Source organism: Onychostoma macrolepis, chromosome 08 (assembly GCF_012432095.1).
Source record: "Onychostoma macrolepis isolate SWU-2019 chromosome 08, ASM1243209v1, whole genome shotgun sequence".
Taxonomy (NCBI): domain Eukaryota; kingdom Metazoa; phylum Chordata; class Actinopteri; order Cypriniformes; family Cyprinidae; genus Onychostoma; species Onychostoma macrolepis.
Genome location: NC_081162.1, coordinates 6,047,763 through 6,061,057, shown reverse-complemented (window position 1 = coordinate 6,061,057; position 13,295 = coordinate 6,047,763). Strand labels below are relative to the sequence as shown.

Below are 13,295 nucleotides of genomic sequence, written 5' to 3'. Positions count from 1 at the left end.
TGAAAAAACCCCAGCATATGCTGGCTAGGCATAGGTTTTGAAGCATAGATGTTGGTTTGAGCTGGTTTAAACTGGTCCTAAAATGGTCCCTCCTGCTCAGGACCAGCTCAAACCAGCATCCATGCTTTTTTCAACAAGGTTGGATTAACACTGTGTTCACTTTGAGTGGTTTTGAAGCATCAAATTTGAGGGACCCATACACTGACAGTATATGGACAGATAGATGGATTATTTTTCTCAGTTTGTGTTCCACAGGAGAAAGAAAGTGATATACATCTGGGATGGCAGGAAGGTGCGAGTTTACTCATCTGGGTTTACATAGGATAAAATAATCTTTTATTTTTATTATCTGTCTGGAGAATTGGTTTTGGGAGTTACTGAGGCCACAATGACCTGCTCTTACATGTGCTTTATGTTTTCTCCAGCAGAGGGTGATACAGTCCTGTTACTGATGCCTCCGACAGACGCACTAAAATAACTAGGCATATATTAACAGCGAACTTCGACTTGGTCTGGGGATTTGCTCCCTGCAGAAAATTGGCAATGTTTTAATATTAAAAGCATCAATCTGAGCACTTTGGAGGCAAAATTTAGAGCTCCAATTAATTTCAGTGATCAAAATGAACATGAACAGAGTAAAAAGTCTTTGCATTGTAGCCTACCTAGACTTTAAAATAATCTCAAACCTTTTTAGTTTTGATATTGTATCATTTCACATCACATTCACACTTATGTTTTTATGGAGCCAAACTATTTAAATATAATAAAAATAATATTAATTAATAATAATAAACACTTAGTTGTTATAAAACAGTAACACATCACTATTGTAATACAGCTGCACTATAAAATAAACGTAAATGAAAATATATATAGGCTATATATATTTCATAATAAGCATATTCACAATTGCTTTACTTTACAATCGTAAAATTACAACACTGTCCTAATTTCTTCACTTCCAAAACCCTCGAGCTTTTATTGGTGGACAATTCCATGGAGCCCCATGAACGCGTGTTTTACAGTGAATTATGAGCAGCTGGAGCTCGTGATCGCAGCACATGCAGAGATTGAGTTCCCTGTGTTCACTTCACTTTGAAACAAGCCGCCCTGAGACTCGATAAACACAGAATTAAAGTAATAAAATAAAATAAAATAAATGAATGAATGAATACACACAACTTATTTAACTGAATCGCAACATCGTACGATTTGATAAGCGCACAAAATCGCGATTTCGATTTTATTTTGATTGATGCTTTGCCAAAACAATGGCGCAGAGATCTTTTCTATGGGTATAACGTTATGTTTAAGAAAAATGATGTGTTGTTCTTATAGGCTACTTGACCAGCACATTTTGCACCGCTGTACTTACGATGTTCTCGGAAGTAGGTAGCCAACACATCTGGAAAACTACTAGGCTGCAGGGTTTCTGAAATCAACTCAAACTGCTTGGATTTCTCGGATCTGATGTAACTCTTTTTCATAGACAGGTAAAACCTTGCCTTCATTTATAATGTCTGATGTAACAAAATATAACATGCTTTATTACTTTTACAGAATCCCACCAGGTCTTCAGGGGCTGACAGTTGAGCTGCAAGTATGGCCCAGATGTTGTTGCTAGCTTGCTACAGGTCCCATCCATGCTTTGCTCATCCTCGGGTTGCATTGCATGCAGATTTCTAACTCCTAACAAACATGGAAAACAGAGATACATGGACCACTGCTAAAGTCCAGGTACTTCTCCGTCCTCCATCCTCCAGATGTATTTGTATTTCTGTATTTCAACATTTCTGTTGTGTTTTGGTTTTATATGGGCAGAACATTTAGTTACAGCATAGTTACAACTACATGGCATTTAAAAAAAATATTTTAAATATTTTACATAGTGCATCAGATAGTTTATGTTTTGCATCATCATATCCATAATAAATGTAAGTATTTTTGATTATAATGCATTTACTTGACTATATTCACATGTGTGACCTTGAAGTAATCCAAAATAATCAGATTACATTACTTTCATATTGTGGTGCTTGGATTACTTTACTGAATACTTTTTTCATCAAGTTATTTGTAACTGTAACGGAATACATTTTTAAAGTAACCCTCCCAAGCCTCATTAGTATAAACTCCAAGACCTGAAATAGTTGTGTCAGACAAAGGAGACATGCAAAAATGTGCAGTGTTCGGTTTGCTCCAGGAATGTGGTTGGGAAACACTGCTCCACAAGGTTCTTAGCTGCCATATGCTGGGTATAAAAAACAAGATTTTGGGCCCAATTTTCACTTGCCAACAGTTTTCTGGAGATTAAAAAAGCATGAAATCGGAGGCAAATCAGTGCATGTTTATGTCAGTGGTTCCCAACCCTGGTCCTGTAGGCACCCCAACACTGCACCTTTTGCATGTTTCCTTAATCAAGCACACCTGATTCAGGTCATCAGCTCATTAGTATAGACTCCAAGACCTTAAATTGGTGTGTCAGAGAAAGGAGACATGCAAAATGTGCAGTGTTGGGGTGCCTCCAGGACCAGGGTTGGGAACCACTGGTTTATGTGAGTGACGATCGCATACAGTAAATTATCAAAGATGTGTTCTGAGAGGAGCGCAGATGCCTGAGAAATATTTAGCAGGCTAAATATTTGGGACTTGGTGCCTGGACTGGAAATGACATTGGCGACAACCTACAGCCAATGAGGGAGCATGATAAGTGCAAATTCCACTCACATGTAATCTTTCATGAATTCTCGCACATACGTTTTGTGATTCGTCAGGGATTCTTCCTAGTCAAAGATTTTGCAATGCGTGACCCCATTTTCCAATCTGTTGTACAAACCACAGCAGCCTCACGGTACCCAAAACACGATACTCATGTAGTGCGAAAGGAACAGTGATCCGACAAATATCGTGTAGTGTTTGAGTGTCATAGCTTAACAAGTTAGTCGGGGGTTACTGCAAGGGTTGGGAATTAATTGATAACACCAACCCATGAGACCCAAGAAGGACCCAACTTCCTTCTTGGGCCTTGGTGCTGGAGCTTATCACATCTACATTCTCAACTTGAGGTCTCACCTCATCACTGCCTAGACCAGGGGTGTACAGTCCTGTTCCTGGAGGGCCACTGTCCTGCTGAGTTTAGCTCCAGCACCAATTAATCACACCAAAGTAATCCAGGTCTTCAGGATTACATGCATTAATATGGTTTGTATTCAGACTTCTTGTGTATTTTAATGTTAACTATTTTTATGTAAATTTAATGTTGAAATACCTTTGAATAAATTATAAATGAATAATTCTTAGAGTAGGCTTCCCTGTGTTGATATTTTTGCATGTTTGCTGTCACAGCATGACTCTTTATATGACCCTTTATCTGTTGACCATCAGCCGTATCCCATCTCTCCCTTCAGCTGTTCAGCTGTTAATGTTCCCAGATGGGCCAACAGCCATGGAGTAAGCACTGAGAATTTTAAGATTAATGTTTTAAATGTCACAGTGACTTGACACTGATTGTGTATTTGACTCTCAAAACCGCAAGTAATGATGTCATAATCTCGCCTGGAAACCTGGTATCTCTTGCTACTGAGGCTAATGTTTGCTGCCTTGCAATTTACTTTAAGAAATTCAAATCTTACTACTTTATCACTCAGTATTTGCTTAAAATTTCAGCAAGTGAATGCGCAACATTCTGGGATAAACATATAGAACAAATTCACTGTTCCATGTTTTTGGGAATATGTTGATCGAAGCGTTCCAAAATACAACCCGAATTCTGGAATGTTGGGACGTTTTTTAAATTTGTATAAAATGAAAACTAAAAGACTTTCAAATTACATAAGCCAATTTTTATTCACAATAGAACACATAGAACATAAATATTTAAACAGATAAATTTTACACTCTATCCACTAAATGAGTTCATTTCAAATTTGATGCCTGCTACAGGTCTCAAAATGTTGGTACGGGGGCAACAAAGGGCTGAAAAAGCAAGATATTTTGTAAAGATTCAGCTGGGAGAACATCTAGCAACTAATTAAGTTAATTGACATCAGGTCTGTAACATGTTTAGCTATAAAAGGGATGTCTTAGAGAGGCAGAGTCTCTCAGAAGTAAAGATGGGCGGAGGCTCTCCAATCTGTGAAAGAGTGCATAAAAAGGTTGTGGAATACTTTAAAAACAATGTTCCCCAACATCAAATTGCAAAGGCTTTGCAAATCTCATCATCTACAGTTTATAACATCATCAAAAGATTCAGAGAAACTGGAGAAATCTCTGTGCGTAAGGGACAAGGCCGAAGACCTTTGTTGGATGCCCGTGGTCTTCGAGCCCTCAGACGACACTGCATCACTCATCAGCATGATTCTGTCATTGACATTACTAAATGGGCCCAGGAATACTTCCAGAAACCACTGTCGGTAAACACAATCCACCGTGCCATCTACAGATGCCAACTAAAGCTCTATCATGCAAAAAAGAATCCATATGTGAACATGGTCCAGAAGCGCCATCGTGTCCTGTGGACCAAGGCTCATTTAAAATGGACTGTTTCAAAGTGGAAAAGTGTTCTATGGTCAGACGAGTCCAAATTTGACATTCTTGTTGGAAATCACGGATGCCATGTCCTCCGGGTTATAGAGGAGGGAGGCCTTCCAGCGTGTTATCAGCGTTCAGTTCAAAAGCCAGCATCTCTGATGGTATGGGGGTGCAAAAGTGCATACGGTATGGGCAGCTTGCATGTTTTGGGAGGCACTATGAATGCTGAAAGGCATATAAAGGTTTTAGAGAAACATATGCTCCCCTCCAGATGACATGTATTTCAGCAGGACAATGCAAAACCACATACTGCAGCTATTACAACAGCATGGCTTCGTAGTAGAAGAGTCCGGGTGCTGAATTGGCCTGCAGTCCAGATCTTTCACCTATAGAGAACATTTGGCGCATCATTAAATGAAAAATACGTCCACAAACTCTTCAGCAGCTGGAAACCTATATCAGGCAAGAATGGGACCACACTCCAACACCAAAACTCCAGAAACTTATAACCTCGATGCCCAGACGTCTTCAAACTGTTTTGAAAAGAAGAGGAGATGCTACACCATGGTAAGCATGCCCCCGTCCCAACTATTTTGAGACCTGTAGCAGGAATCAAATATGAAATGAGCTCATTTTGTGCATAGAATTGTAAAATTTCTCAGTTCAAACATTTATGTTCTATTGTGAATAAAATATTGGCTCATGTGATTTGAAATTCTTTTAGTTTTGATTTTATTCAAATTTAAAAAATGTCCCAACATTTCCGAAATTCGGATTGTAGTTAGCGAAGTAAATGTGTGTGTGGTACATGTTAGACTCCGGATGGGCCTTTAGTCTGGTAAATCCATAACTCCTGGTTGAATGAGCATGCTGTTGGCTGATCTCCTGATTGTTTTTGCAGAAATTGGACAGCAAAGATTCTGGAAAGCACAGCTCACGGGTAAAACACAAATACACAAAATAATTCATATTGTGTAAACTGATGTGTGCATCCTTCAGACAATCTAATCTAATCTGCTATTTCACATGTAGAACGTTAATCTGAATACTCTATTTCACAAGCCACTATATATTATGGCTAATAAACGCCAAAAGCATAAGTAAAATGTCTTAAAATATAATCTCTGTGCAGTTTGTTTATCAAACCCACAGGCTGCATTCAGAAGAGGTTTTACCACAAACACTAGGTAGACGTAGTAGTTTATTATTGATAAAATACTGCGCTGGCTTCACAAAATACATCCTGGTCATCTTTATCTAAACGGTTCCACCCAACACAGTGTTTATTTTAACACATAAACTCTAAAAATTCCAAGACAGCCCACTACACTGGTCATAAATTGCACTTTAAAATTACATAGTGGGTGTTGTGACTATATGAAGGCCTAGAATTTTCTTAGTACGTTGGCTGAGGTGTATGTATCTAATCATTTTAGGTCTTATGAGGTTTATGTCTTTAGAGACCTCGTGCAGATGGTTTGACAAACACAATTTTCTGTCCTTTTTTACTCTTCTGTTCTTGTCCAGTGGAAAAGAGGAAGATGAAGGCACAAATTGAATGCAGTTTTCCAGCACATTTGCTGCTTCTGCTTCATTTGTTGAGTTAGATTAATGATATTTGGACACTGGAACTGTATATTGACATAGCGGCAGAAATCACTTTAGGAAATTTTTGGGCTGAAGAGTATGTTCCTCCTTCTCTCTCATAGTTTTCTTGCTGCCTTTTCTGCCATATTGATTATAGATTTCTAAATAATTAATTTCAAGTCTTTGGCTTTGTTGTTTTATACCTCGTTCTCATCTGTGATTATGTGTGTGAACACGTGTGTTTCTTCACCACATCCAAGGTCTTGTCTGGAGGAGAGCCAGCTTCCATCTGGAGCTTATTGCAGCTGACGCCATGCAGTGCAGTGCAGGAAAGTGCGATTATCGATGTGAATATTATTTTGTGTGTTCACTACGTATGTGTGTATTGCAGCCTAACTGTTCACAAAAGCAAGTTAGCTACCTCTTATCCTAACAGCAGTGCTTAAAACGCCTTAACAAGCAGATAATACATCTCCAATGAACAAGCTTTAACTTATGCCATTCAAGCTGGGTCATGGGAAAAGACAGAATCCAGACCTCATTCATTAGAAAAAAAAAAAGAAAAAAAACTCTGTACCGATGCATATGGCTGCAAACGCTGCCATGGAAAATGCAGCCTAATGCACTACAGCAGTTTGACTGATTCATTGCAGATGGCACGGGCAGTGCTCGAGCAGAAACATGGCCAAATGCCGGATTCAAGTCAATGCATGATTCTGGGAGAATTTAAACAATCACTCTAAGAGGCTTTCCACTGGCCTGTGTTTGCCAAAAGCTTCTCGTAAAAGAAGAGAGAGAGAGAGAAGAGAGAAATGTGTGACCTTTAGGTGCAATAAGAGGAGAACTAGAAGGGTTGCACTATGTTTTGATGTGTGAGGTTGTGTGTGTGGCGTGTGAATAAAGGAATATTTCAGACTTTGATGTGGTAAATAGTCTCTTGCAAAGCCTGGAACTGATATCAGCTCCAGCTGAAGTCTAACCAGAGGAGAAGGGAGGTCATTGTTTGGTGGCTGTTCAGTATTTGAATTTAGTTTAAAGCCTGTTTTTATAGCTGTATCTGTAGATAGATAGATAGATAGATGTGAATACAAACGGCCAAGTAACCTGTGGTTTTCTCCAGCTACAAGTTCTCATCTGTGGTCACTTTTACAAATTACATGTCAGACTGAGTCAAAATGTATTATATTGATTTCAGAGTCAAACATCACCTAGATATAAGGTAGAAATGTGAAGAGACAGCTGTATTTGACATAAGAGCATTGGTTAAAGCTAAACCATATTCCTTCCGTTTCTGATCTTTTTTCAGGAAGCCAGAAGCAAATATAGAAAGACACCACAAAGGGAAAATCTGGATCCGTTTGGGTTGAATGAGATTTATTTGGAAAAGTAATGAAAGTTCCCAAAAATCCGCTTCCTCGGTTCTGTTGCCCTCAGAAAATATATACTGCAAAAAAAAAAGCATTTTCTCAAACACATGAATGAATGGCTCTGGCTTTGGCATAGTTGACACTGAAAATATCCTGTTCTTTTTGTGTATCCTTTAAACAAGTTGTTTGCTTGGTCAAGCAGTGGATAATTTATTTATTTTTCTTAATGTAAGAATAAAACTTAAAGTTATACATAACTCAAGATATATTTTCGAAAACAAGTCTTATAATCATAGGCAATTTAGGAATAGCTATTTGTTTTTCACTGGAAAACATATGTTGTACTGGAAAGCATATGTTGCCATGTTTTTGTGATTGGAATGTACTTTCTTTCCCCTTTAAGTATTAAATAATATATTTTGGCATTTGAATGTCATTTTCAATTTGATAAATATATTTCATAACATTTTAAATATATTTTTGGCCTTTTATATATTGGGTTGCTAAGGGTTTCAAATCAAGCTGGGTAATTTGAAGTGGTGATAGTAGCACAAATAGTATGAGGCGAGTTATGCATTTAAATTGGGGGTGGTGGAGTTGTTTAAATCACTTTCCGTAAATATGAACAATACTATTAGTGGTCCACTTGCATTAAGCAGCAATGAATAGCAAGTGTGCATATCTTTATTTGCATTGTTCATTCTCTTTTCCCTTGTTTTCCATTCTTGTCTTTCTCTGTATTCTCGGTGGAAGTGCATGCTATTTCTAAACTAGGTTTAATCAGGTAAGTGGCTCTGCATGGGCTGCCACTTCAAAGAGCACCACATTTCCAAACAACACATCTATACAGGTAGACAAGACCCACATTATCTAATAGCCTCTGTGGACCTGCGCTGGAGGAGGCTGGGAGAGTGACAGTGGCTGGTAATCTAATCTATGGGCACAGCATCATAGGCCACAGAGAACTGGGTGGAGTGAGATGGAGGTAAAGCTAGAGTAATTGAATATCCTCATCCTTGATTTAAAACATCTTGTCATTTGATGATTGTGCTCATTTACAGCCTTCAGTGTGGGCGACTGCTCTGCGAGACACAGGATGGGAGGTGCCAGAAGGTGTGAGAGACGGCGAGGAGGTCAAGGTCAGGTCAAGGGGAGGTGCTGTGTTAAACGATCAGGGGTGGAGCAGTGTAAGTCATATTAAGAGGAAATACTGCATCACCTTCCTGCTGACACACGGATCATGATCATGACTCCTGGATGTGTGTTGTGTATTTCCCTTTAATTGACCATGTTTTTTGGCAGCAAAATGATTGCCATTTGTGTAAGTTTCGATGTTTCTGTTGGGGTTGTGTTGGTTTCAGATTTGAATCAGCTCTGAGGTTCATATGTTGTTGGAAAGTTGTTTATGCAGAGAACATTTGCAGTACTAAATATGCCTCTGCTAGACAATGCAAACAGGCATGGCCCTTGAAATATGATCCTAAAATACCCCAAATTACCAAAAATATACCTTCAGATACATTTAATTGTATTTAAAAATTAATTAATTAATTAATAAACTACTAATTGTCAGTACTCTGTGTCGGAGAGACGACAGAGACGTGGATCAAACTAACAATCTTTATTATAATCCAGCACAAAGGGTAATCCACACTTCACGAACACGACGTTAAAACCCGACAAACACAGACTGGGGTTGAAATACACGGGGTAACGAGGGTAATAAACAAGACACACCTGAATCAAATGACATAATCAAACACGAGGGAAAACTAGGTCACGGAGAACACATGGGAACACATGGAGAGGAAACACAACCAAACAGGTCCATATTCCTTTAATAAAGATTTAAAAATATTTTTACATGAATACATTTTCAATCAGTTCTGATAAATATATTTCCTCATATTTATAAAGATAAATAGTTTCTGTTAATGTTATGTGTAGCCTATATGATTTAGGTAGCATGTAAAATTTATGTTCATTATTAAATATATTTCAAATATCCTAAATATTGTTTACCTAAAACATTTAAACTTTTTTGTACATCATAAATTGATATTTGAAAGCTGAGCCGATTGGAATAATAGGAGAGTTGTTTAAGATCTCAGTATACAGTGCTGTATGGCTGCGGGCCTGTTCTAACATGTGAGGTATGTATCTGAATGGCATACATTCATCGACTGTAGGCTACCCTGTTAACTAGACAAAACACTTCCTTTAGCCCTCTGACTTTGACAAATGAAGGAGGAGAAAGAAAAAGTGAGAAAGAAACAATAGATCATAATGTTTGTCCCAGTGGTTGATTCATCTCATCCACAACCTTTTTCTGCTATTGCTACTTACAGCACATTCTCACACATAACACATAGTATTCCCTCCATAATCGTGGAATATTCATTCAAACAAAACCTTGCAGTGATTTAAACTGACTGTCTTTAAATCCAACTAAACCGCTCAAATGAGTCAGATGAGAACGCTTGCGTGTTGAATTGGTTAAGAATCAGCATAAAAAATGCACCACTCCCTCTATTTTGGTCTGAATTCTTTGTTAACAAAAGACAGTTGATCCTTTGGCATTAACAATTTACTGTCTGTTAATTCTGAGTGTAAATCTGTGCATATGTTCACACCCAGCTGCATCTTGTTTGTTCAAATGTAAGAAGTCGGTCACAGAACAGAAAACTACATCACATCAGACAGAGCGAGTAGAATGAGACCAAAGAGAGGTATGAAAGAGACCAAACAACGTGTCCATTTCTAGTCATTAGCAGAGCTTTATTGTTAAATATATTAAAATTCCAAAGATACAATCTCACACCACACCGTTTAGATTAAGTACTACACATTGGCATTTCTGCTGAAGCTGCCTTTGTGAAGTGCACTGAATTGTATCGAATGAACACTTGGTGTGTATTTATTTATTTATTTATTTATTTATTTTCTACTTTCAGATAACTAATATAAAATTACTGAAATAAAAAGGCAACTTAAGCATACTTCAAAGCATACTTTACATATTTCAGTGTCTTTATTCGCACAGTAGCCTATGAGCCAACTGTAGCCTATTGTTTCTCGTGCATTTTTAGAAGCGGTTCACACAGAATGCGTAAGATGCAATGCTAAGCAACTAAAAAAAAAAAGGAAGGATAAGAAGGAAGAATGAACGCAGTGTCTTTTATTTTATTTAATTTTTTTATCTTGGTGTCAACTAAACGTGTTCTGCATGAAGAGGCGCTCACCATTCTGAATATAGGTTATATATATAGGAATTTGTTTTTCCATAATGTTGTTAATGAGCAATTCAGCCAATAGCTAAGGTTTGTAATAGCGGCAGTTGGAAATAAATCACTAGCTCATAATTTCGGCACATCGGTATGTGCTTAACATTAGCATCTCTGGGCTCATTTCAGGTCACGAGAGGAGGATCGGATCTCAGCACAGGAAAATGTCCTGCCAAAGGAGATAACATCATCGCTTGGAGAGTAGAATTATACACTGGGAAACCCCATGGGTACAGTTTTCATTTTTTGGTGTTGATGTGTTCATGATATTGATGCATGTTTACTTCATATATCCGCCTGTTTGGTTGGAGTGCGCAGGAATAGTGTCCTTATGTGTGTTGTTTGTGATTAAACCAATGTAATATGCATCTTAAAATGATTTGCATTACACTGAGGAATTACTAAATGGTCCATAAGGTGAACATTATGAATTGTGTACCTTGTCAAAGACATTTTTGCTTCTTAGCAAAATGAGAAATATCAACACTGCATGTTTTACCGCCCCAGACAAACTTTTGCCAGACTTTGCGCTATATATCTAAACACTAGACATGCCACAGCACATTAAAGCCTATTCAACAAAAACTTAACTGTTGCCAACTGTGAAAAAGCTCTTGTATTCACACATCACACAACTGACAAAAGTATCCTGAGCTGTTCAGAGCTGGGTTACAGCCAGCTATGTGCTCGTGCAGAAAAGATTTTAATTTTCGTCATCCTCCCAGTTTTAAAAATATTCTGTCGGGGGAAATGGTCTAAAAGCCTGCCCTGTCATTTTCCTCATGCTAAAACTGAAGCCAGCAGCCCACACCCTGCACGCTAATGTGTGATTTATAAAAGCCTGACGTCTGAAGTGTGAGATTACAGCGAATCCTTATGCGATTCGGAAAAACTCCAGGATGTGTTTCGTTTTATTTCTTTCTCCTTTTTAACACATACTAAATAAAGCTATTGATGAGGACATACCGTAAACATCTAATGTTTTACTGTAAAGTTCATCATAAACATTGCACACTAACCCTAAACAAAATCTTAACTTTACCCCTAAAAACTTTATGCATTTTATTGGGGAACGTTTACACGACAATGGGTTGAACCCATGGGTTTTTGATTTGCATTTTTGAAAAGTTTCACGTATAACGTCAAAACACAGATCTGCGAACACGGCTTGATCACAGTTCTTTCATGATTTAACAGGAGGGGGCAATTAATTTTTCACGTATGTGTTTTCACAATGTAAAAACTGTAACTTGAATGCAATGTAAGTCGCTTTGGATAAAAGCGTCTGCTAAATGTAAATGTAAAAACTGCATTTTGTATTTACTTGCATTATCGTTGTGTAATATTAAAATTTGTTTGATGATCTGAATCTTTTAAGTGTGACCAACATGCAAAAAATAAAAAACAGGAAGGGGGCAAAAACCTTTTCACGGCACTGTAAGCTGTGTCCATACAAGCAGTGACTTTTGTCGCATTTTGGAGGCAAAAGCCTAAATGTAATATAAATATAAATTGACTTCTTTACTTTTGGCTGTCGCTTCCGAAAGGTGCTCTTCATTTGCATAAAGTTGAAGGATTCTAAACTTTGTCATGTCGCTGGTCGCCAACGGTTGCTGTCGCTCTCCAACTCTCCATTGAAATGAATTGGATCGTGTCGCTTTGTCATTGCATGTCGCTTGTAGTGTGAACAGGGCTTTTCATTTAATACGCATGTCGTTTTCACAGAGATGATAATGGTGTTGCTTTCAAAAACCCGTTTTCAAATGTTTGCATTTTCAGGCCTCCAAAACACTATTTTTGTGTAAATGAATAGCCAAAACACATAAAAAGTTTTTAGTTCAACATGGTGTTGTGTAAATTTCCCCTTAGAATTAAAAATACAGGCTATGAAAACAGTTTTGAAATGAGGATAATACCAAATGTTCCCAAAGGGAGTTTTTGTCCAATGAAACTCACTCCTGGTGACAAATCTGTCCTCAAGCATTAGCTAAAAGTAACCCCCAACACACACACATGCACGCTCATTGAGCTGCTCAATCTGTCCCAAACAAAGACATACCGGAAAGACACAGAAAGGCTGACGGAATGCACAATGCGGTGTTGACAGGTGCATGAGCTTTATCACAAGTGGAGGTGGTTCCAACGTTGCTTTGGCATAAGTTACCTCATCCAAATCCCAACAACACCACCTATGCCTACAAAACACATTTAGCACTTATTATGTAACCCCCATATTCTGTTCTCTATCTCTCTTTTGTATCATGAAGATGTTATCTTTTAAAATATGTGATTTTCCAACAGTAAAATCCGAAGTCCATATGACTTGTGCCTGATATGTGCCTGATAAGTCTTCTGAACTCATATAATATCTTTGTATTGTATGAAGAGCATATTGCAATTTGAATATTTAAATCAATATTCACTGAAAAGCTTAACATCTCCTAGCGAAAAAAATGACATTTTAGCATGTTTTATCTTCAAATGTAATTTCAGAATTACATCTATTGTCTTTGAAATATGGTACTGC

General features: G+C 37.8%; 1 long non-coding RNA gene across 3 annotated transcripts; it reads left to right on the top strand.

The window, feature by feature from the left end:
* Positions 1–1,074: 1,074 nt before the first annotated feature.
* LOC131545321 (uncharacterized) lies at positions 1,075–11,967 on the top strand. 3 transcript variants are annotated; one of them, XR_009272409.1, is made up of 7 exons: positions 1,075–1,493; positions 1,561–1,737; positions 5,432–5,470; positions 6,378–6,450; positions 7,424–8,469; positions 8,546–8,623; positions 10,898–11,967. It is a non-coding gene; the product is annotated as an uncharacterized LOC131545321 (long non-coding RNA). The 3 variants fall into 3 exon arrangements; XR_009272408.1 differs by having other exon boundaries at positions 1,075–1,472; positions 6,378–8,469; XR_009272407.1 differs by having other exon boundaries at positions 6,378–8,469.
* Positions 11,968–13,295: the final 1,328 nt, after the last annotated feature.